The sequence below is a fragment of the Somniosus microcephalus genome, unplaced genomic scaffold (genome assembly GCF_052327205.1).
Source record: "Somniosus microcephalus isolate GS21.2 unplaced genomic scaffold, FLI_Smic_1.0 unresolved_chr7, whole genome shotgun sequence".
NCBI classification, from domain to species: domain Eukaryota; kingdom Metazoa; phylum Chordata; class Chondrichthyes; order Squaliformes; family Somniosidae; genus Somniosus; species Somniosus microcephalus.
Window position 1 is genome coordinate 2,088,622 of NW_028225185.1, and position 9,603 is coordinate 2,098,224.

Genomic DNA, 9,603 nt, shown 5'->3' on the forward strand with positions numbered 1-9,603 from the left:
TGTCCCTGACAACTACATGTGCAGGAAGTGCACCCAGCTGCAGCTACTGACAGACCGCATTGCGGCACTGGAGCTGCGATTGGATGCATACTGGAATGCTCACGATGCTCGGGACATCGTGAATAGCACGTTTACGGAGTTGGACAGACCGCAGGTAGAGGTTGGACAGGAAGAAAGGGAACGGGTGACCAACGGGCAGAGTACTAGGTGCAGGCAGGTAGTGCAGGGGTCCCCTGTGGCCATCCCCCTCTCCAACAGATATACCACTTTGAGTACTGTTGGGGGGGGTGGCTTATCAGAGGAAGGCAGCAGCAGCCAACTTCCTGGCACCAGGGGTGGCTCTGCTGCACAGAATGGGAGGATAAAGAGTGGTAGAGCTATAGTAATAGGGGATTCAATTGTAAGGGGAATAGATAGGTGTTTCTGCGGCTGCAAACGAGACTCCAGGATGGTGTGTTGCCTCCCTGGTGCAAGGGTCAAGGATGTCTCCGAGCGGCTGCAGAACATCTTGGAAGGGGAGGGTGAACAGCCAGTTGTCATGGTGCATATAGGCACCAACGATATAGGTAAAAAGCGGGATGAGGTCCTAAAAGCAGAATATAGGGAGTTAGGAGGTAAATTTAAAAAACAGGACCTCAAAGGTAGTAATCTCAGGATTGCTACCAGTGCCACGTGCTAGTCAGAGTAGAAATAGAAGGATACTTCAGATGAATACGTGGCTAGAGGAATGGTGCCAGGGGGAGGGATTCAAGTTCCTGGGACATTGGAACTGGTTCGGGGGGAGGTGGGACCAGTTCAAACCGGACGGTCTGCACCTGGGCAGGGCTGGAACCGATGTCCTAGGGGGAGTGTTTAAACTAAAATGGAAGGGGGTTGGGAACCTGAGCAGGGAGACAGAGGAAAGGGAAACAAGGATAAAAGCAAAAGATAGGAAGGAGAAAAACAAAAGTGGCAGTCAGAGAAATCAACGGTTTAAATCAAACGTGGCCACAGTAAATAATAATTCTAATAGGTCTAAGAGTGTTAAAAAAACAAGCCTGAAGGCTTTGTGTCTTAATGCGAGGAGCATTTGTAATAAGGTGGATGAATTGGCTGCGCAAATAGAGGTAAACAAATATGATTTGGTTGGGATTACGGAAACGTGGCTCAAGGACGGCCAAGACTGGGAACTCAACACCCAGGGGTATTCGATATTCAGGAAAGATAGGCAAAAAGGAAAGGGAGGAGGGGTAGCATTACTGGTTAAAGAAGGGATTAACACAATTGTAATGAAGGATATTAGCTCTGATGAGGTGGAATCTGTATGGGTAGAATTGAGAAATACTAAGGGGAAAAAAACATTAGTGGGAGTGGTATATAGACCTCCAAACAGTAAGGCGGAGGTTGGGGATGGCATTAAAAGGGAAATTAAAGAAGCGTGCAATAAGGGCAGAGCAGTCATCATGGGTGACTTTAATCTACATATAGATTGGGCCAACCAAATTAGTAACAATACTGTGGAGGAGGAATTCCTGGAGTGTTTACGGGATGGTTTCCTTGACAAATATGTCGAGGAACCAATCAGAGATCAGGCCATCTTAGACTGGGTATTATGTAACGAGAAAGGATTAATTAGCAATCTTGTCCTTGGGTCGGAGCGATCATAATATGATCGAATTCTTCATTAAGATGGAGAATGAAGTAGTTGACTCAGAAACTAGGGTCCTCAATTTAAATAAAGGAAACTACGATGGTCTGAGGAGTGAGTTGGGTAGGATTGATTGGGGAATGGCACTCAAAGGGTTGACGGTGGATAGGCAATGGCAAACATTCAAAGACCGAATGGATGAACTACAGAAGTTGTTCATCCAAGTTTGGCATAAAAATAAAACAAAAAGGTGACTCAACTGTGGCTAACAAGGGAAATTAGGGATAGCATAAGATCCAAGGAGAGGACATACAAATTGGCCAGAAAAAGCAATAATCCTGAGGATTGGGAGCAGTTTAGGATTCAACAAAGGAGGACAAAGGGATTAATTAAGAAAGGGAAAATAGAATATGAGAGTAAGCTTGCGGGGAACATAAAAACTGACTGTAAAAGCTTTTATAGATATGTAAAGAGAAAAAGATTGGTGAAGTCAAGCGTAGGTCCCTTGCAGTCAGAATCGGGGGAATTTATAATGGGGAGCAAAGAAATGGCAGACCAACTAAATACATATTTTGGTTCTGTCTTCACAAAGGAGGACACAAATAACCTCCCAGAAATACCGCGGAACATAGGGTCTGATGAAAGGGTGGAACTGAAAGAAATCAGTATTTGTAGGGAAATGGTGTTAGGAAAATTGATGGGACTGATAATCTACATCCCAGGGTACTTAAGGAAGTGGCCCTAGAAATAGTAGATGCATTGCTGGTCATCTTCCAGAACTCGATAGACTCTGGAACAGTACCCATGGATTGGAGGGTAGCTAATGTTACCCCACTATTCAAGAAGGGTGGCAGAGAAAAAGCGGGGAATTATAGACCGGTAAGCCTGACATCGGTAGTGGGGAAAATGCTAGAGTCCATTATAAAAGATGTAATAGCAGAGCACTTGGAAAACAGTGACAGGATCGGACAAAGTCAACATGGATTTACAAAAGGTAAATCATGCTTGACTAATCTACTGGAATTTTTTGAGGATGTAACAGGTAAAATAGATAAGGGAGAACCAGTGGATGTGGTGTATTTCGACTTTCAGAAGGCTTTCGATAAGGTCCCGCATAAGAGGTTAGCGTGCAAAATTAAGGCACATGGGATTGGGGGCAAGGTATTGACTTGGATAGAGAACTGGTTGGCGGACAGAAAGCAAAGAGTTGGAATAAACGGGTCATCTTCCGAGTGGCAGGCAGTGACTAGTGGGGTACCACAAGGATCGGTCCTAGGACCCCAGCTGTTCACAATATATATTAATGATCTGGACGAGGGAATTGGATGTAATATCTCCAAATTTGCAGACGACACAAAGCTGGGTGGGAGGGTATGCTGTGAGGAGGATATCATGAAACTCCAGTATGATTTGGACAGGTTGGGTGATTGGGCAGAAACATGGCAAATGCACTATAATGTGGATAAATGTGAGGTTATCCACTTTGGTGGCTGTGGTAAACCACTTTTATCGTTCACTATCGTTACACTATAGTTATCACTGTCATATCGTTACTCTATGGTTATCACTGTTCACACTGTTGTATCACTATACGAGGTCGCCTCTTGTCACGCTGCTATACCTGGGCTGACCACTGCTGACTCCGCCCATGACTCCACCTACCTGCCCAGGTATAAAGGTAGTCGACTGGCTGGCATTCCTCCTTGTTGTATCCGATCACCCACGAGGGTGGGCTCTGTTATTTAGCCAATAAAAACCTATAGTTACTTTCTTAACTCGTCGCTTTTCATTGGATGAATTGATAGGTATATCAATTTTATTGGCTAAATTTTAAAATGTCGACACCTGAGCAGTCAAACGACCAGCCAAGCGACCAGCCAGACGCCCAGCTACAACAGCCACAGCAGCCGGCCTGGCTGCGAGCCCTCAGACCACCGTACCTGGATCTAAACCCACAGGCAGCAAACTCAGCCCTCGACTTCGAACACTGGCTGAGCTGCTTCGAAGCCTACCTGGGAGAATCCGGCGTGCCTCAGAAATCCATGCTAAGAGTTCTGAACGCCCAAGTGAGCCCTAAAGTATTCGCACTCATCCGGGACCTTAAAACATACGAGGACGCCATCAACCGGCTGAAAAGACAGTACCAAACCCCGGTAAATTCCATGTATGCCAGACACCTCCTGAGATCCCGCCCGCAACAGCCAGGAGAGCCCGTGGAGGAATTTTTACGGGTGCTACAAGCACTCGGCAGAGGCTGTAACTTTAAAGCGGTAACGGCGGCAGAAAATACTGAAGACAATGTCCGCGATGCCTTCGTGAAAGGCCTGCGGTCCGACTACTCACGGCAAAGACTACTGGAAGCAAGGGACCTCGACCTGGACAAAGCTGCAGCCCTCGCTCTCTCTCTAGAGGTGGCCCATCGGGACCTCGAGGCATACTCGAGGTACTGTAACTCGCGACCCTGGGACTTGGGACCAACCCCGACCGCGATACCCCCCGCAGCAACCCCCCTGGGACCTACCTCAGCGTCGGCGTCCTGGACCCGATCGAGACCGCCACCCCCGGTACCGGCTCCGACATCGGACCCCCGCGATCGGGCCGCCGGCTGCTTCTTCTGCGGCCAGGCGAAACACCCGAGGTCGCGCTGCCCAGCCAGGAACTCTACCTGCTCTAACTGCATGAAGAAAGGCCACTTCGCTAAGGCCTGCAGAGGTGGATCATCAGAGGCCAGCAGTGCCTCATGCGAGCGGTGGGGGCGGCCATCTTCCTTCAAGGCAACAGAGGCCAGCATCCCCACATGTGAGTCATGGGGCGGCCATCTTTGATACAGGCAACCGACACCAGCAGTGCCTCATGTGAGTTATGGGGGCAGCCATCTTCTCCGCCATTTTGTCCAACCTCGTGGGAGACGCCATTTTACCCACCACGCCCGACCGCCACCGTGCCTCTAGACCCGACTACCGCCTCAACCGCAGACTACAACAACTCGCTCAGCTATACACTAGCCTCCGTCACACTGGACCAGGCCCGCCCGCATCACCTGTCCAAGTCGATGATGGACATCAAAGTAAACGGCCACGCCGTGACCTGCCTGTTCGACAGCGGAAGCACGGAGAGCTTCATCCACCCAGACACGGTGAGCCACTACTCCCTCCCTGTCCTGCCAACGCGCAACCGGATCTCGATGGCATCGAGGTCACACGCCACAGACATCAGCGGCTACTGTGTTGTGACCCTGTCGGTTAAGGGTACGGAGTATAAAAATTTTAAACTCCTCGTCCTGCCCCAGCTATGCGCTGCCGTCCTACTAGGCCTAGACTTCCAATCCCACCTCCAAAGCGTCACGCTAGCATACGGCGGACCCCTCCCCCCACTCACAGTCGACAACCAGCAGATTTTAAACCGCCCACCGCGTAACACCTGCGGCCTATCCACCCTCAAGGTCCCGCCACCTTCCCTGTTCGCTAACCTCACCCCCGACTGCAAACCCGTCGCTACCAAGAGCAGGCGGTACAGCGCCGGGGACAGAGCTTTCATTAGCTCTGAGGTGCAGCGTCTCCTGAAGGAGGGCATCATCGAGGGGAGCAGCAGCCCCTGGCGTGCCCAGGTCGTGGTCGTTAAGACCGGCAATAAAAACCGCCTGGTCATCGACTACAGCCAGACCATAAACAGGTACACCCAGCTGGACGCATACCCCCTTCCCCGCATATCTGATATGGTCAATCAGATTGCGCAGTACCGGGTATTCTCCACCATCGACCTTAAGTCGGCCTATCACCAACTCCCTATCCGCCCTGAGGACCGCCAGTATACAGCCTTCGAGGCGAACGGCCGCCTCTACCACTTCCTTAGGGTTCCCTTCGGCGTCACCAACGGGGTTTCGGTCTTCCAAAGGGAGATGGACCGGATGGTTGACCAGAACGGGCTGCACGCCACGTTCCCCTATCTAGATAACGTCACCATCTGCGGCCGCGACCGGCAGGACCACGATGTTAATCTGGAGAGATTCCTCCGTACGGCCCAACGGCTGAACCTCACCTACAATAAGGATAAATGTGTGTTTAACACCTCGCGCCTTGCCATCCTCGGCTGTGTAGTAGAGAACGGAGTCATCGGCCCCGACCCCGAAAGAATGCGTCCCCTCATGGAGCTACCCCTCCCCCACTGTCCAAAGGCACTGAAGAGAACCCTGGGGCTCTTCGCCTACTATGCCCAATGGGTGCCCAATTATGCGGACAAAGCCAGACCCCTCATGAAGTCCACATCCTTCCCCCTTACGGAGGAAGCGTGCGCAGCCTTCTCCCTCATTAAGGGAGACATTGCCAAGGCCACTATGCACGCAGTGGATGAGTCCATCCCCTTCCAAGTCGAGAGCGATGCATCCGACTTCGCCCTAGCCGCCACCCTTAACCAGGAGGGGAGACCGGTGGCCTTCTTCTCAAGGACCCTACAGGGCCCTGAGATCCGACACTCGTCGGTCGAGAAGGAGGCCCAGGCGATTGTGGAGGCGGTACGACGCTGGAGGCACTACCTGGCAGGCAAACGATTTACCCTCCTTACCGACCAACGTTCGGTCGCTTTTATGTTTAATAACAAGCTGAGGGGCAAAATCAAGAATGACAAGATCTTGAGGTGGAGAATCGAGCTCTCCACCTACGATTATGATATCTTGTACCGGCCAGGTAAGCTGAACGAACCCCCCGATGCTCTGTCACGAATTACATGCGCCAGCGCGCAAAGTGATAGACTTCAGACCCTCCACAACGACCTCTGCCACCCCGGGGTCACCAGACTTTACCACTTCATTAAGGCCCGCAACCTGCCCTACTCCATCGAGGAGGTCAGGACCATGACCAGGAACTGCCAGACCTGTGCCAAGTGCAAACCGCACTTCTTTAGGCCGGACAGAGCAAGCCTGATCAAGGCCACCCGCCCCTTCGAGCGCCTGAGCATCGACTTTAAGGGGCCCCTCCCGTCCTCTGACCGTAATGTGTACTTCCTCAACATTGTTGATGAGTACTCCCGTTTCCCCTTTGCCTTCCCCTGCCCAGACATGACCAGTACCACGGTCATTAAATGCCTGAACGACCTCTTCGCCTTGTTCGGGTTCCCAAACTATATACATAGTGACCGGGGCTCCTCCTTCATGAGCGAGGAACTCCGTCAGTTCCTACTAGCGAGAGGTATTGCTGCAAGCAGGACCACCAGCTACAACCCCCGAGGGAACGGCCAGGTAGAAAGAGAGAACGCGACGGTATGGAAGGCCGTCCTCTTAGCCTTAAAGTCTAAGGGCCTCCCAACCTCCCGCTGGCAGGAAGTCCTCCCGGCAGCGCTGCATTCCATCCGGTCACTGCTTTGCACGGCCATCAACGCCACCCCCCATGAACGAATGTTTGCTTTCCCCAGGAAGTCGACTACGGGAACCACGCTACCAACCTGGCTGACCTCTCCGGGGCCCGTCTTGCTGCGAAAGCACGTGAGGGCCCATAAAACGGACCCCCTGGTCGAGAGGGTGGACCTCCTGCACGCCAACCCCCAGTACGCCTATGTGGCATACCCAGACGGGCGGGAGGACACAGTCTCCTTACGAGACCTCGCACCCTCGGGCACTCCGGAGACACCACCTTCACCCCCCACCACCCCCCCAATTCCAGCCCAGGTAGACGGCATGCCGGAACCCCACGAGCCTTCGCCGACCACGCAGACACCAGCATTAACACCGGATAATGCAACACCGCCGCTGCGACGATCAGAAAGGCTTACGAGGCCTCCGGACAGACTGACATACCAGAACTGGTAGTACACTTCACCCCGCCGGACTCAAATCTAAACAAGGGGTGAATGTGGTAAACCACTTTTATCGTTACACTATAGTTATCACTGTTATATCGTTACTCTATGGTTATCACTGTTCACACTGTTGTATCACTATACGAGGTCGCGTCTTGTCACGCTGCTATACCTGGGCTGACCACTGTTGACTCCGCCCATGACTCCACCTACCTGCCCAGGTATAAAGGTACTCGACTGGCTGGCATTCCTCCTTGTTGTATCCGATCACCCACGAGGGTGGGCTCTGTTATTTAGCCAATAAAAACCTATAGTTACTTTCTTAACTCGTCGCTTTTCATTGGATGAATTGATAGGTATATCAGTGGCAAAAACAGGAAGGCAGATTATTATTTGAATGGCAATAGATTGGGAGAAGGGGAAGTGCAAAGAGACCTGGGTGTTCTTGTGCACCAGTCGCTGAAGGTAAGCATGCAGGTGCAGCAGGCGGTTAAGAAGGCAAATGGTATGTTGGCCTTTGTAACAAGAGGGTTCGAGTACAAGAACAAGGATGTCTTGCTGCAGTTGTACAGGGCCTTGGTGAGACCGCACCTTGAGTATTGTGTGCAGTTTTGGTCACCTTACCTGAGGAAGGACGTTCTTGCCATGGAGGGAGTGCAGCGAAGATTCACCAGGCTGATACCTGGGATGGCAGGAATGACGTATGAGGAGAGATTGTGTCAATTGGGCTTATACTCACTGGAGTTTAGAAGATTGAGAGGGGATCTCATCGAAACCTATAAAATTCTGTCAGGTCTGGACAGACTAGATGCAGAAAGGATGTTTCTGATGGCCGGGGAGTCCAGAACCAGGGGTCATAGTCTAAGGATAAGGGGTAAGACATTTAGGACTGAAATGAGGAGGAATTTCTTCACCCAGAGAGTGGTGAACCTGTGGAATTCTCTGCCACAGAGGGTGGTGGAGGCCAGTTCATTAAATATATTCAAGAAAGTGTTGGATATATTTCTTGAGGCTAAAGGGATATGGGGAGAAGGCAGGGACAGGGTACTGAGTTTGGATGATCAGCCATGATCTCATTGAATGGCGGAACAGGCTCGAGGGGCCGAATGGCCTACTCCTGCTCCTATCTTCTATGTTTCTATGTTTATTAGCTCTTTAAATGGAATCATGGCTCATCCCCCAACAGCGATGGGATTAGAGTTCAGCCTGTGAGCAAGCGGAATTCTCGGTGATGCGGTGGGTGAGCTGGACAGACTCTGCTCCTTTCATATTTCTAATTGCTGTCTCACCACACGCTCTTTGCCTCTCTCCCCGGGAGCTCCTGTGACAGTGCCGAGCAGTTTGAGCTGATAAAGGTGAGCAGATCCCAGCAGACCTCTGATTCCAGCACTGCCTGTTGTTTTTAATTAATGAAGCGATGCTGATGAACAAACTCTTTCTGTTGTTGCTAATCTGACAGTTCCTGAGTGCAGACAATAGGTTCGTGCTCCTGGTGCAGACACTCTCTTCAATCTGTCCTACCAGAAGCTCATTACCAGCCTGTGCCTCACTCACTGATCCATCATTCAGGAGCCTCCCGCTGCTCGGCATGTGGTGCTGATGGTGGCGAGAGAACAGCCTTTGGGATCAGCATCTGCCAGTGATACCAGTGGGTCAACATAGAGCAACTGAAGGAACAGAGCTGAGCAGAACCATCGAGAGAGAGAGCAGCCAGACCCAGCACGGCAAGGTGTGTGGGGGCAACCAGACCCGGCACGGCAAGGTGTGTGGGAGCAGCCAGACCCGGCACGGCAAGGAGTGTGGGGGCAGCCAGACCCGGCACGGCAAGGTGTGTGGGGGCAGCCAGACCCGGCACGGCAAGGTGTGTGGGGGCAACCAGACCCGGCACGGCAAGGAGTGTGGGGGCAGCCAGACCCGGCACGGCAAGGAGTGTGGGGGCAGCCAGACCCGGCACGGCAAGGAGTGTGGGGGCAACTGGACCCGGCACGGCAAGGAGTGTGGGGGCAACTGGACCCGGCACGGCAAGGTGTGTGGGGGCAACCAGACCCGGCACAGCAAGGTGTGTGGGGGCAACCGGACCCGGCACGGCAAGGTGTGTGGGGGCAACTGGACCCGGAGCCTGATGTGAATTCAGGGAGACTCACAGCTGGGAGAGGAGGAAACCTCAGCTTGGACTGGAGAGAAAT